The sequence below is a fragment of the Panthera onca genome, chromosome D3 (assembly GCF_046562875.1).
Source record: "Panthera onca isolate mPanOnc1 chromosome D3, mPanOnc1 haplotype 2, whole genome shotgun sequence".
NCBI classification, from domain to species: Eukaryota; Metazoa; Chordata; class Mammalia; order Carnivora; family Felidae; genus Panthera; species Panthera onca.
In genome coordinates, this window is record NC_138350.1 from 51,640,828 (window position 1) to 51,655,921 (window position 15,094).

Sequence of the window (15,094 nt, forward strand, 5' to 3'; positions counted from 1 at the left end):
CTCTGGATTTACTGTTGTGTTCACACTGAGGCTGTGTTTCTGGCTGCAGTCCCATCGCCAAGTACTGCGTGGGTAGCGGTCCAAATCCATTCCAACAGGGCACTGAGCTTTTTCGATGCGTGACCTTATCTTGAGGATCTCGCACCTGCTCTTTCAAATTTCTCTTAAAGCTGTTCTCTAGTCCAAGTTTCTTCTTCCCCCTTCACAGGTGTCAGACCTCTCTGCTCCACTCTGAAGATATTCCCTGCCTCCTTCTGTTTCTGCCCATTTGTTCGTCACAGGCATTTCCCCCCAGTAAATGTTTGAATGTCTAACCTTACTTTGGTGTTCACTTCTTGGAGAACTGGAATTGTCACGCCAACAAGAAGATGCATAAAGAAAATGACAAATTTCATAACCTTTATGTACTAAGGTTTGCGTGAAAAATTTCCTGCCTCCAATATCATTGCCCATGAAGCAGACGGAGCTGCAGGTATGGTTAGTCGGTAAGGTGGGTTCAACATCTCATTTTAAAAATGGAGTGAAGTTCATTAGCATTTGCTTCACTATTCGTCAATCACACCTAGTCACCAAGAATTTTAAAGAGTTTACAAACTGAAGAACATTGCTATCAGCGATATTCATATAATTAATGTAATCCATTGAATGATAAATTTCATAAACTGTGAAAAGATAATAAAGAAAAGAACAATTGATCCTAAAATTATCCTAAAAGGATTTTGCTCGCTAATTGATTCTGTTGTAGAATTGTTTTAGTTAATCAAATAAAAACTGAATACCATTGTTAAAATATTATGAAATGATGTGACATATTTTAATATGTATGTGAAAAGATAAATGAGGTCCTTCTTATGAAGTAAAATAAAAAGAGTATTAGTAAATTTAGAAACAATCATATACGATTTTGAAACTCCTTGCTTGCCAAGAACTTTCAGTTTCTATCTTTGCAGCAGTTAAATAAGGATAAGATCAAGCATACAAAAATGGAACTATACTGCTCTCATTTGTGTTCTATTTAAAAAGTTATGTTTAAATTTAAAAATCTGTCTGAACATGCAATACTAGATTGGATGATTAATCTGTTTGAAATGAAGGTGAAACATGTTAGCCAATAATTCAGGAAGAATTAATTAAAAATGATTTTGAAAGCCAAAGCAAGATCTAATATATCTAATTATGATAAGTTTTAAACACAATTAAAACTTACATAACTCACTCCTTGAAAAGAACTAAATTTATTATTAGAGCATTTCCAACTACATATTTCAATTAAAGTGGGCATCTGCATGCATTATAGAGATACCAGAATGCAACCAAACCGATCACAAATGTATAAGAAAGAAACTTAAGAGTGTTTTGTGTATTTAACAGTAGAAGAACAAATTCTGTTTATTTAGCAGAGGTGCATGAAATGCATTGATCTAAAGGTGATTTAAACCATGTGTTATAGTCACTTACTATTATTTGAGAAAATTATACATTAACATTATTTGTTTGTTAGAGGCATTTTGGTTCTTTTCAGTCCTATACTGACGTAGTCCCAGAGGGTCTAATCTATGTCTCTAAAGTTTTTGCAGTATTCTTTTTTTTGTTTTGGTTTTGGTTGTTTTAATTTCCTACTTTTCTTCTCGTTCTCTAAGATCTTTTTAAATAATGGAAACTGAATGTTTGTCTCAACAGAGGATGGGCTTTGGGGACAAAGCCCTCCTTTGAGTAAGAGATCCCCCTATAGCTTAGCTGGTCACGTGGTCACATTCTCACTCAGATGGGTCGTGTGGCTAAGCCTGAGTCAATGGTGTGAAGAGGAGAGAGTGCCTGCAATTCTGAATTATCTCCTTAATAATGGAGCCCCGTATCCTGGATGTTCCTTCCCCACTTGCTGGTGGCTGGGAAATAATGATGCTGCTGCCACCTTGAAAGCCACTTTTCGCATTGGTCAAGCCATCCACTCTGTCCTGGATGTATCCTTCAAGATGTCCTTCGAGACTGTACCACAAGTAAACTATATTGTACATAAGCCACCAAATTGGAACCTTTCTGTTAGCCAATTTCTTAATAATACATATTTTAAGATATGGTTTCTTTTCTGTGACACTTGCTACCCCCCCATTCTATGTCATTCCACAGAATTATTTTGACGTTAACATATGTCTAAAGGCAGCTTGAGAGAATGCTTTTTCCTCATCGTGTCCACCTTCACAGACGGTCATTTGTCTTGGCATATATCGTTCCTATGCCCACTACTGTCATTTCCTTATTTCTCTCATCAAATACAAAAACAAAAGAAAACCAAAACCCGGCCAATTCTTTCTCATCCTAATAGCAATTTTTATTCAGGATTTTTCTTTACTGTTTATATAGATAGCTTTTGATTTTTTTACTTTCTTTAAACCAGTATTTATTCATTATAAGGGAGTTCCAGCATCAAGATGTTTCATTACGTCTTCTTGTTTAATAAGGTGCAAGTAACTGACATTGAAATGCAGTATTTTGTTATCGATTACTCTTTTATTTGCCTTTATGTTGCAGTGAGGAAATATATGTAACTTGGAGGGAATTTTGTGTCTAGTTAGGTTATGCTATCTACCAACTTTATCTCAGGATAGTCAATGGGGTATGTCTTATAAAACTAGTATCTTATAACAATATGTGCTATGAAAAGCAACTTGGTATCATTGCTCTGGCATGTGTCTCTTGGCCCAGATGACTTATGGAAGACTACCTTACAAATATATGTATTACTTCTCCTGAAAGGATATCTGGCAAATACAATCCACCTAGGCCAGCAGATTGGTGCCTGATGGGTTGAGACTCATCACCGGTCTTCATCTAGGTCTTTAATTATTCACCTCTGACGTATCTACAACAATAAGAAATGTTTCCAGGAATGTGCATTGCGGGAGAAGCTAGATTTCACTTAAGATGAAGTGATGGAAGTTTATGAATTGACAGTGTGGATGATGTTCAGGAATCTGTTCTAGAAGAACAGAGATACCACAAGAGCACGGGAACTTAGCTCCTGGGGTAGAATAGATACATTTAGAATGGGATTTGGAGTCTCATATACAGTTCTAAAGATCATAAACTGGAAAACAAAGGAATGGGAAAAAATTCAGCTCAAGAATGGGACCACAGGAGAGATTCCCATGTATCCATTAACATAGTTATGCTGTATCTCTTTCACAGGTTGGAGCAAGTATTAGAGAGAGAATGTGAAGAAAAATGATTCATGATTCTCATTAGTCTTGTAGTATAGTGGTTAGAAATATGAACTGGATAGACATTGAGATGGTGAATATCTACTACTTACTGAAAGATTATCGTATAATGTGCAATAGACGAGCCAGTTTCTATATTTTCTCATTGTCAATATTCATTGACTTATACACTTTAAATTATACATTTTATTGTGTAAATTATACTTCAATATCCCTGATTACAAAAGCAAAGAAACGCCCTGCATGTATACTCATTTAGATGAAACTCTATTACCAGAATCAACTAGAGTATATTTAGTTTTCAATTTGATTAATTTTTATGCTGGGAAAAACACATGAGTGCACTTATTTGGGGAAGGAATTACAATATCTACGAGCCTTGATCTGATTGCAAATGATGGTGAAAACAAGAAATTATGCTGCATAATTTGGAAGAAGGACAAATACTAAAAGGGTATGATATAAGTGAGTATGTATACTTTTCAATTTGTCTGAAGCTGTCCCTGAACAGACCATTCTGAATCAAGAACACTAATTTTGATTCTATTCCCTCTAGACTTTATTTGCATACGTTTATCTTACACTGCATTTAAGAAAATCAGACTAATTGCTATAAACAAACATACATGAGAAGCAATATTTGGACAGTGATGATCATCTTAAAATGCGACTGCATAAGGTGATTGGAATTTCATTAAAATTAAAAGTTAAAGTACCTGAGGAAGAAAACTTATATATGAATAAACTTGATTCTTTAATATTACATTAACTGAGCATGTTATTATTATGGTAGGAAAGGAATATAATTCTGCCACAAGCCCATTCAGACCATTTAATATTCTTTCAATGGAATAAAAGAGAGACAAAATGTTTGGTGCATAGATGGTTTGAAAAGTGTTTACTTTGGTACATTGTCTTGGCATTAAAGAATTATCATTAAAAAATCATTATCACAATCTGAAAGATAGTATTACAAAAGTAATTTCTCTAGACATATAAGATGAAATGTAAACAAAGTGATATCTAACAAATTTCAGGAATATACATTAAAATAGAATGAGGAGGTCATTAAATAACCATTTAGTGAATTTATTTTATGCTTCAAGCACTTACCCTACTGGACATTTCACCTGTTCTACTTTTCACTGGGGAAAAAAAGTAGACGAAGGTACTTAAATATTTCCGGCAAATTACTTTAGTCATTATATATACAAATACACATTAGTTTTAAGAGTCTTCAAGGTAAATAAAAGCAGAGAATTTTCAGTACAAGGAAAACAGTATCTTAAAGATTTTAACTCTAAACGATGGTGAAGGGGAACAGGATTTGCCACCTCAAAATATGCCTGTTTGGCATAAAGGATTATCTGACTAAATCTTCAGAAACTTGTCAGTGGAGAAAGCATGGATTTCAACCTGCATAACAACCATACTTTTATTTATTGTTCTTTGTCTGATAGCCTCTTACAACCAGCTCTCCCCACCCCCAACTTCTTCTTTTGTCTCTGTCTGGAGATGGTATTTAAGGTGATGGTTTGGGCCATTTCAGGAAGTTACCTGGGTATCTCCTATGTATATAGGAAGTATAACTGTTTTTAAACTTCTGTTTGTTTTTCTCCGGCTAATCTGTCTTTTATACAGGGGATGTCAACCAAGAAGCTAGAAGGGTAAAGGGAAAATTATTTTTTCGCCCCATACAATAGTATTTTGTTATATAGAGAATTGTTATAACAATACTAGAAACTATTTTTGATTTAATGGTATTCTGTTCTTAGCACTCCTTCCTTGTCCAGAATTTTAAATTATATTCACAAATTAATTCTAATCATATAATTTTATCACAGCTTTAATTATATTAATTAGAGACTCTATCAAATGCTTACTAGCTTATTGTAGGCGGATACACTGATGACTAAGACAAAAAATAAGCCAGTCCTCATGTAGCTACTATTTATGGAGTATTTTATTTGTGGGTTTTTTTTTCTGTTTATTCATTTAATATCAATCTTCTTTTCTACATTATAAATTCATGAAAATATACATCACAACCATTTTGTTAACTATTTACATTTGGCATATAACACAGTACTTGGCATATAGTAATTATTCATTAAGTGTTACTAAATAAATGGAGGAACAAATGAAATAATGTATACTTCAAAAGCTTAATAGTATTGCTAAAAGAAATAGTAATGACCTGAAAGCTCAGAAACGAACCACTCTATTATGTTTTTTTATTCAGTTTTCCTTCAACTGCTTAGAGATAAAACAAAAAAGCATAATACATGGCGTCTACACTAAGTAACCATAGAAGTTAGTAGGAGACAGACTTATAAGCAAATGTTTGCTCCAAAACATCATAAATCTCTGAAGAAAAGAATTCAAGGTGATGGCTGGCTTAATCCTTAATAAATGAACACCAGGCAAAACAAGATTTCTGTCCTCCTTATCTTTCTTTCTCTCTTTCTTCTTCCTTTGCTTCCTTCCTTCCTTGCTTTTTCTCTTTCTTCCTTTCTTCCTTCCTTTCTTTTTTTCGTTCTTCCTTTCTTTTTCTTTTCTTTCTTTCCTTCTTTCTTTCTTTCCTTCTTTCTTTTTTTCTTTCTTCCTTTCTTTTTCCCTTTCTTTTTGTTTTCTTTCTTTCTTTCTTTCTTTCTTTCTTTTTTTTCTTTCTTTCCTTCTTCTTTCTTTCAATGAAAAATCCGAGAATGATCTACAAGCAATTCCTAAAATACTTCTTTCCCCTATGTTGTAATTTGGGATCATTCTAGTTTTATTTCCCACTATGATTGGTATATAGTACTAAGTATTCAATAAGTTGGTGAATATCACTATGAGAAATGCTCCAAATTATAAACAGCACATTGTTCAGCAGATCGATTAGTATTCATTTTAGTCATATGCTCTTTGGACCGCTCTGTGTAGGATGTCTGTGGTGATATATTTAGCTGCTATTTATTGGGTGTGTGGGACAGCAGCAAACACCATAAATATTAAAAGTCACCTATTCTAAAACTCCAAGTACATATTCCTGCCCGAGTGACAGCAGTAGTAGAATGGTGGTGAAAATAGGAGGGAGGAAATGATATTGGAAACTGTGGCAGTCTCAAAATGCCAATATTATTTGGTCACATAGGTTATAATAAATATTATAATGTATAATCATTATTTAACACTTACACAAAAGAGGAATTGTAGTAATATATTATAAAGTTAAGAATCGGAAACATGTTACTGTTTGTTTTCCCAATGATGACTGTTCTATAAGAGAGAAGTAATAAGAACTACATCACTACAAACATGAATGATTTTATTTGATCTAGTATTTACATGTTCAATGACCTTGGGGAGTTATACAATCCCTTTGAGCCTCAGTTTCTGCCTACTCTCCATCTTTCATAGCATTCTTTAGGTTATACAAATTTCAATTATACAAAGTATTAGCAGCAAGCTAACACATGGAGTTATTCCAAAGTGTAGTAAGTTATGAAACCCAAAGAAATTTAAAATATTGCATGTTATAAAGTAACTTCATGGGGCGCCTGGGTGGCTCAGTGGGTTAAGCGTCCGACTTCGGCTCAGGTCATGATCTCGCGGTCCGTGAGATCGAGCCCCGCGTCGGGCTCTGTGCTGACAGCTCAGAGCCTGGAACCTGTTTCAGATTCTGTGTCTCCCTCTCTCTGACCCTCCCCTGTTCATGCTCTGTCTCTCCCTGTCTCAAAAATAAATGAAAAACGTTAAAAAAAATTAAAGTAACTTCACTAGTTACAAAACAAGAAGAACAACATAACAAAATACCCATATGTCCAAATAAAGATTATTTTATCGGAACATTTTTAGAAGGAACTAAAATAATATAGGTGACAATATTGCACTTCATTTGAGCCCAGAGAACAGTGATGATTAAAAGATCCTCTACCCTTTTGTGTTCCAGAAAAGCCTTCCCACAAAGACCCTTTGTTCCATATCATAGGTAACACTCTGTCCACCCTTTCTCATGATTCCCATGAAACTCACAGATAATTCCCTTATTTACCCGTGACAACGTCAAATATAAACCTTTCCCCTTTTGCCTGAACCTCCTGCAATGCCAGATACAGATCTTCCACTTCCAGTTTTGTGTTTCAAGAAGGATTAGCTGACATTAGAACTGTTTGTTCCCTTGCAGCTAGCTAGACACAGGCATAAACCTTTCCCGTTCAGCTACCCGACTGAGACATCTCCTGATTGCAAAAGCGATCCCACTTTTAGCTTGTCTTCTCCTCCTCTACAAAAATCTAAGGTAAAACCACACTGCTCAGATATTGACTTTCATATCTCCCTATTGCACTAGCCTAAATGAAATCAATTTTCTTACTTATTTGGCTTTAGCCAAGAAGATAGCCATTTATGTATTACCCAAATATTTACTGAGTACCATTCTTTGTTGATCGCTGTTCCAAATTCTGAGAATTTACTAGACAGCTAAACAAACAAACAAACAAACAAACAAAAATGTCATGGTCTCATGGAGCTTATATTCCAGTGTGAGGTAAAAGAAGATAATAAAATAGTAGCAAATAAATGTTTCTGTGCCACGCAGTGATGGGTGTTACGAAGGAACAATATAGCAGGGTAAGGGATGGTGGTAGATGGAGGGACTCTCTGTGAACGTGCTAATGTATCAGGAGGTCAGTGACAGGATGACCTGAATGACTGGAGAGACTGACATCATGCGGCTGGCTGGTGAATTTTCATTTTAGAAAGAAGGAAAGGTACAATGCAAAGCTGGGAGTGTGATTGGTCCAGAAACAGAGGAGAGCCGTGCGAGTAGAATGACAGGAAGAGGTGCAGAGGATTGGAAATAAGATATAAAATACGGGAGCCTCCATCAACTGGGACCTTGAGGTACAGGGGAAGGCATTCATGGGTTTGAACACAAAATAATAAAACTTCACTTACGTGGCAAAGATTTTTGTTCCTATTTTCTAGAGAAGACTATTGTAGCAACAGAGAGACTAGTTCACATTCATTTGCTAAGATCAGGCTGGAGAGAAATCAGGAAGAGAAGCAAATGATTGGGACGTCCTTAGATTTTGGAGGTGAAGATGGGAAGATGTGGACAGATTCCAGATATATTTTCACAGCAGAGCCCACAGGGCAAGCCGTTGAATTGGATGTGTGATGTCATAAAAAGGGAAAAAGGATGGATCTATGACAACTCCAAGTTATTTTTTTCTTCAGTTTTTTTTTTTTTTTAATTAGTACTTACAGAGATGGGAAATAATGGAGAGGAAAATATTACAGTAGGTTGGGAGTAGAAGTCAAGGGGTGTTTGGGGGATATGTTCAGTTTAGAGACGCACATTTGACATCTAATTAGATATTTCAGATGTAAGGTTTGGTATATTAATCTGGGGGTGGAGAGTGGAGATATACATCTGGCATTACTCAATGAAGCAATATTACTTAATGTCATGAGACTCAACAAGATTTCCCAGAGGAGACTCAAGAGACAGGAAGGAAACAGGTTCAGAGGCAGAACAGAGCAGCGGCCTCAAACTGTTGCCCTGTTTCATAAAATGATTTCAAAACAACTAGGTATCCCCTTGCATATTTTAAAATTGACACCACAATTTTTCATTATGATCCCAAGTTGTTATAAAGAATATAATTTTAGTGTATTATAAATATTGATATTTTAAAAGTTTAAAATAACACTGTTCTGTCACCTTTTAAATATACTTAGTAATTTTAAGACCACATAATTTGATGGTTACTTTGTTGATCTAAAAATACCTGACTGAGGCTTCTTTAACAGATTGAATTTTTTATTTTTTGAACTCATTATTTCTATTCTACTTCTTTTGCAAAATATATCAAATATTATATAGTATTATGCTAAAAAAATTGTATAGGTCATCCACTATAACATTTCTCTGACAAAAAAAGGTCTTTGTGTATTTTTAAATGTAAGTTTGTAATGTCTTAAAGCCATTGGGAGATAAGACTTGAAAAATTTTCATAAAGTTCTAGATGTTAAAATTATTTTCTGATTAAATTATTGTTATAATTATTAGTAGTATATTATACATAAAAACAGAAATATAAATTTTGATTATAAAGCTATTAGTGGGATAGAGTTTAGCATCAATTTTATTAATATTTGTCATTGTGTGTGTGTGTGTGTGTGCATAAAAACACCCAAAAGACTTGCTCACATAAATACATGGAAATCAGTGGGGCCACTTGGTTTTAAAACTCCTAAGTTTTATGCCAAAAACATAGAATTTTTGAATCACTATATCGTACACCTGAAACTAATCTAATAACCCTATATGTTAACTATACTGGAATTAAGATTAAAAAGTAATTAAAAATAAATAGTGATCTATAATCAAAGATTGTTTTTAATGGTTAGATGCCAGATGCCCAAATATCAGCAACATAACCTATTGATAAGGCAAAGCTGACTTTCTTGCTTAGCCTGGTAAGAGAGAATACCACCTAGTCAGAACGTCAGTAGTGTCTCACAGTCATGGCAAAAAATAGGGCCAGATTTTATTGAAAATTTGAACTTTGATTTAAGGCAAGAGTTTTAGTTCAGGCAGGAGGATGGTAGAGGGACTTGGTTAGCATTGGGTAAGGGTCACGCCTATAGTAGGTTTATAGTTACTGGTACCAGAATATAAAGGTTAAACTTTCTTTTGATGTTTTCTGTTGAAGAGTTGATAAGTCCTTCTAGAAGTTCCTGTATTGAACAATTAAGTTATTTACCTCTGTTAATAGTTTCTCTTGAAATAATAAACCTATAAGTTCACATAACTTTAACTCCTTGAACATTGGCATAGAAAGCCATGTTAATGTAAGCCATAAGATTGGTACATTGGTGATGAGGCTGGAGATAAAGTAGGTAATTTTGATCCCCAATGTCCAAGCCATATGTGGTTGGTGTGTGGTTCCTGGTACTCATAAGATTTAAGCAAACAGCTCAGTAGGTTCTCCTTCAATCTTATTAAAAATAAAGATTGGAGAGACCTGGTGAACCCCGATTTGCACAAGTATTAGTCACTCAATCATTATGCTTTTTCATTTTCTTAGCACCAACATTTGCATCCATATGGACCCTTGATGTTTTTAGGGTAGTACACCAAGGCAAATTTCAGGACAGGTAAAGGTGCATTTTTCTTTTGCAAAGTGAGAGAAAGGTGAGTGTGGAAGGGGACAAAAGAGGCCCAGCATGAAATGGCCTCGACAAAGATAGAATGGATGCAATGATTCCCTTAAAACTATTTGCCACTGTAGCCCTTTTTAGAAAAGTCTTTTTTTTAATTTTAATTTAAGTTTAATTTTTAATATTTACTTATTTATTTTGAGAGAGGGAGAGAACAACAGAGGGGCAGAGAGAGAGGGAGACAGAGAATCCCAAGCAGGCTCCACACTGTCAGTGCAGAGCCCGCTGCAGGGATCCATCTCACAAACCATGAGGTAATGACCTGAACCGAAATCGAGAGCCAGTTGGTTAACTGACTGAGCCACTCAGGCACCCCAAAAAGCCTTTGTATACCTCAATTTGTATGTACTCATAAATTTTAAAATCACTGCTAGAGAGGAGAAGGCCTCAGAGAAGGAGAATCCACTAAGAATATTCTCCAGAAAGTGATTTCAAGAGAGAGTTTTAAGAAGGGGGAGATGGTCAACTGTATCAAATGAGACTGCTTGTTTGAGTAAAATGAGGATTAAGTGTTGACTATAGGACACAACACATAGGCTATGCATGAACTTGATGGTGGAGTTTTGATATTATAGTTTAAGAAAGAATAAAATAAAAGTTACTAGGGCTAGTGAAACTGTAAAATTTCAAAGGGAGCAGAGATATAAGACAATAAATTGCGGGAAACCAGAAGCAAACTTTGTTTTCATTATTCTTTAATTACAGCATATATATATATATATATATATATATATATATATACACACACATATTTGTGATTTTAATTATAATGCATAACTATAACATATATACATTCAGAGCATACAAACACACATGTACGTACACATACATGTACGTGCATATAGTCAATACTCATTGTTCACAGATTCTGTATTTGCAAATTCACCTACTTGCTAAAATTTATTTATAAGCTCCATATCAACATCCATGCCTTCCCAGCCATTTGCAGACTTGCAGAGTGATGAAAAATTTGACTAACTTAATGTGCACATTTCCAGTTGAGATCAAACAAGGCAGCACTCTGCCTTCTTGTTTTAGCTCTTATACTGTAAAATAAGCATTCATTTCATCATCTTCTGAGAGCCACATTTTTGCATTTTTGTGCTTTTTGTTAATGATTTCCCTGTTTAAAATTCCCCCAAGTGCAATATTGAAGTGCATTTATCTAGAACTCCTTGGCATAAGAGGGCCATGATATGCCTTATGGATATGTGTGTTAGATAAGTTTTATTTGATCATGAGTTATAATGCCATTGGCTCTGAGTTCAGTGTTAATGACTCAACAATATGGTACAATCAGAAAAAAGGAAGAGGAAATTCAAGGAACTGTATGTGAGGCACTCTAGAAAGGGATGAAATGGCATCCATAGTGCACGTTAGAGCTATGGTAAAGATGGAAAAATGCCTAAATTTGTGGATTCATGAGATGACAGCTAATTCAAAAAGGTGCAGTACACTATATTATTGTGAGGCTGAAAGGCAAAGAAATTTACAGTCACATCCAGGTTCAGGAAAATGTGAGACCCATCTCAGCTAGTGCTGGCGGGCTCACACATTTCCAAAGGAGATGGGGCACGACACTGTTAAACTGGAAGGCAAGGCAGAGTCCACAGATCAGGAGACTGTGGGAGAAGTTAATGAAAATACCTGCTAAGTGTCATACAGGAAAAGGGTTGCATGGAAGAATAGGGTTTCAACACTGATGAGAATGGCTTGTTTTACAAGGACCCTGGCAAACAAACCTGTATAACACAAAGAACTCCAAAGCTCCTTTATATATTCAAAGACCATGCGATTAATTATATGTAAAATATATATATATATATATATATATATATATATATATATATATGTATGTATAATCTGGTTTATTTAAATAGAAACACATGTAAAATAAAAATTTGTGACCTGAGGCTCTCAGGAGCCTAACTCTGTAATCTGCCTGGAATGATGGCTCCATATCTGTCATTCAGTATTCCCAGCAGATTTAGAGAACATAACTAGATTAAATAATGGGAATTGAAATATATACACATACACACTCTGTAAATTAATGAGATATTGGAATCCATTGCATAAATTGAGGTGCTGTCATTAGATTGTGCCAGTCAGCCCATCCATTGTATCACGAGGACAGACAAAATACGTACGTACAGACAAAGTTGACTTGGTAGACCATATAATTGGAAGCATCTGGAAGTTTTCCAATTTCTCTATTAATGAAAAGCATGATTAACAACTGAGAGGAAGAGAAGAGGTTGTGCAGTTTTGAGGAAAGAGGAGCCGATGAGAAAACATTGAATGATAGAGCAGATCTATAGCAGATACATAGAGCAGGATTGCCTGGCAGAACCAAAGTCCCTTTGAGGTTTGTAATCATAAATTTAAAGTGAGTCCAGTCAGCATCTTTATGGCTTTTCTCAATCCACTTTCCGGTTTTCAGGTGTAAGCAAGCAGTATGTGTAGAGTTGCAATTAACCGTGTTGAAATTTTGCTAGAAGGAAGATTGTTAATGCTATGACTTAAATATATTTTTAGACTTTTAGGCTTGGAAGAAACTTTAGAAATTTTTTATTACCTTTGGGAGGAAAAAAAATCAGAACACAAGTTTTGGAGCTGGGTGAACTTGTTTCCAAATGCCAGGTACATCTATTTTTAGACTTAGCAATTACTGAGGTCATTTAAAATACTAAATGTAGAAACAATAACAATTTTTGCAAAGTAATTTAAAATTATAAGACAAAGAAGAAAAATATAAAGAAAGCACCTATATAGAACCAGGCACATAATTTGTGTTTAAGAGATGTCAGTTTTCAGGGTGCCTGGGTGGCTCAGTTGTTTAACATTCTGACTCTTGATTTGGCTGAGGTCATGATCTCACGGTTCAGGAGTTTGAGCCCCAGCATCAGGTTCTGTGCTGCCTGTTTGGGATTCTCTGTCTTCCTTTCTCTCTGCCCTTCCCCTGTTTGCTCTCTTGTCTCAAAAATAGGGGCACCTGGGTTGGCTCAGTCGGTTGAACATCCTACTTTGGCTCAGGTCATGATCTCACGGCTTGTGAGTTCGAGCCCACATAGGTCTGTGCTGTGCTGACAGCTCGGAGGCTGGAGACTGCTTCAGATTTTGTGTCTCCCTGTCTCTCTGCCCCTCCCCCACTCATGTTCTGTCTCTTTCCCTCAAAAATAAACAAACATTAAAAAAAATTAAAAAATAAATAAATAATTACAAAGATATGTTAGTTTTCTTCTACCTTTATCTCCATTCAGAAATGATAGACTGAGGATGTTTAGAAACACTTTTAGAGTCTTAAAAGTATTTACAGGTTTTTTTCTTTGTTGTTGCTGATTGTTTTTGGAATTCTTCAATGGCCTCGGCTAAAAAGAAACTTTAGTAGAAAAAGTAAAGTTCTCTGACTCTTCTTCATCAGACAAAATTTGCCTTTGTTTAAGGCCAGAGGGTGAGCATCATGTCTCTTTAGTGTTTTGTCCTTTTGAGTTTTGCTCATTACATCTTTTCTTGACCAGTATTTGCTATAAGGCAAAAAGCTTTTTCTGATGGCAGTTCACCATGAACAGAGAAAATGGCAACTTGGAAGCCACTTCAGGAAAAGTGTGAAGCTCTTCAGAGAACATTCCACAGCACCTGAGTAAACTTCAGAATGTTTCAGCACAGGATTTTTTCATAGTTAACTGATCCCCTTTGGGTGGTCATCTTTTCTATAGAAAAGTCCACGTGGTTCTGAGTGCAGACTTGGGTCCGTGGCTCTGACATTCAGTCCTCGGGTGTCAGGTTTTAAAATTGTTCCATTACACTATTCTGGATATATAAATGAGACGATCACCCATGCTCCTAGTACTTTTCTGATGTTGCTCCTCAAATCTATGCGCGATTCTTGTTCTAAAATGAAGTTCACCCGCTCTTCCTTCTGATAAGGCATTACTAGTCAGTAAATGACCAGGCTCTGTTGTCTCATCCTTATGGTTCTTCCCTCAGCCCCCACCTGCAGCACACATCCCAGCAATCATAGAAACATTATTTCAGTGAGAACACACTGTGTACAAGTCACCTTACTAAGCACTTTTCCTGCATCGTCTATTTATTCCCATAGTAGAGGCTTCTATTATAACAATTTTACAAATGCTGAAGAAAGATAACTTGTCCTTGCCCCCTTGAAGCTAAATTCTAGCAATGGAGATAATTATTAAATAACTAGTAACAAAGTAAGTCAAAAAAAGTGTAGTGATAAGTGCTATGACCAGACCTGATACACTAGGAATGCACCACAGACTATACACCTGATGATTCTGGGGAGCCTGGAAAGTCAGGGAGAGTTTCCCTGGGGAAATGTTATTTGAGTACCATCCCAAAGAGTGAGCTGAAACTAACTCTGGCTATGGAGAGGAGGAGAAGGGTGGCCATTTCAGAAGAAGAAATATCTTTCTTAAAGACAACGCAGAGGGGCGCCTGGGTGGCTCAGTCGGTTAAGCGTCCGACTTCGGCTCAGGTCATGATCTCGCAGTCCATGAGTTCAAGCCCCGCCTCGGGCTCTGTGCTGACAGCTCAGACCCTGGAGCCTGTTTCAGATTCTGTGTCTCCCTCTCTCTGACCCTCCCCCGTTCATGCTCTGTCTCTCTCTGTCTCAAAAATAAATACACGTTAAAAAAAAAAAA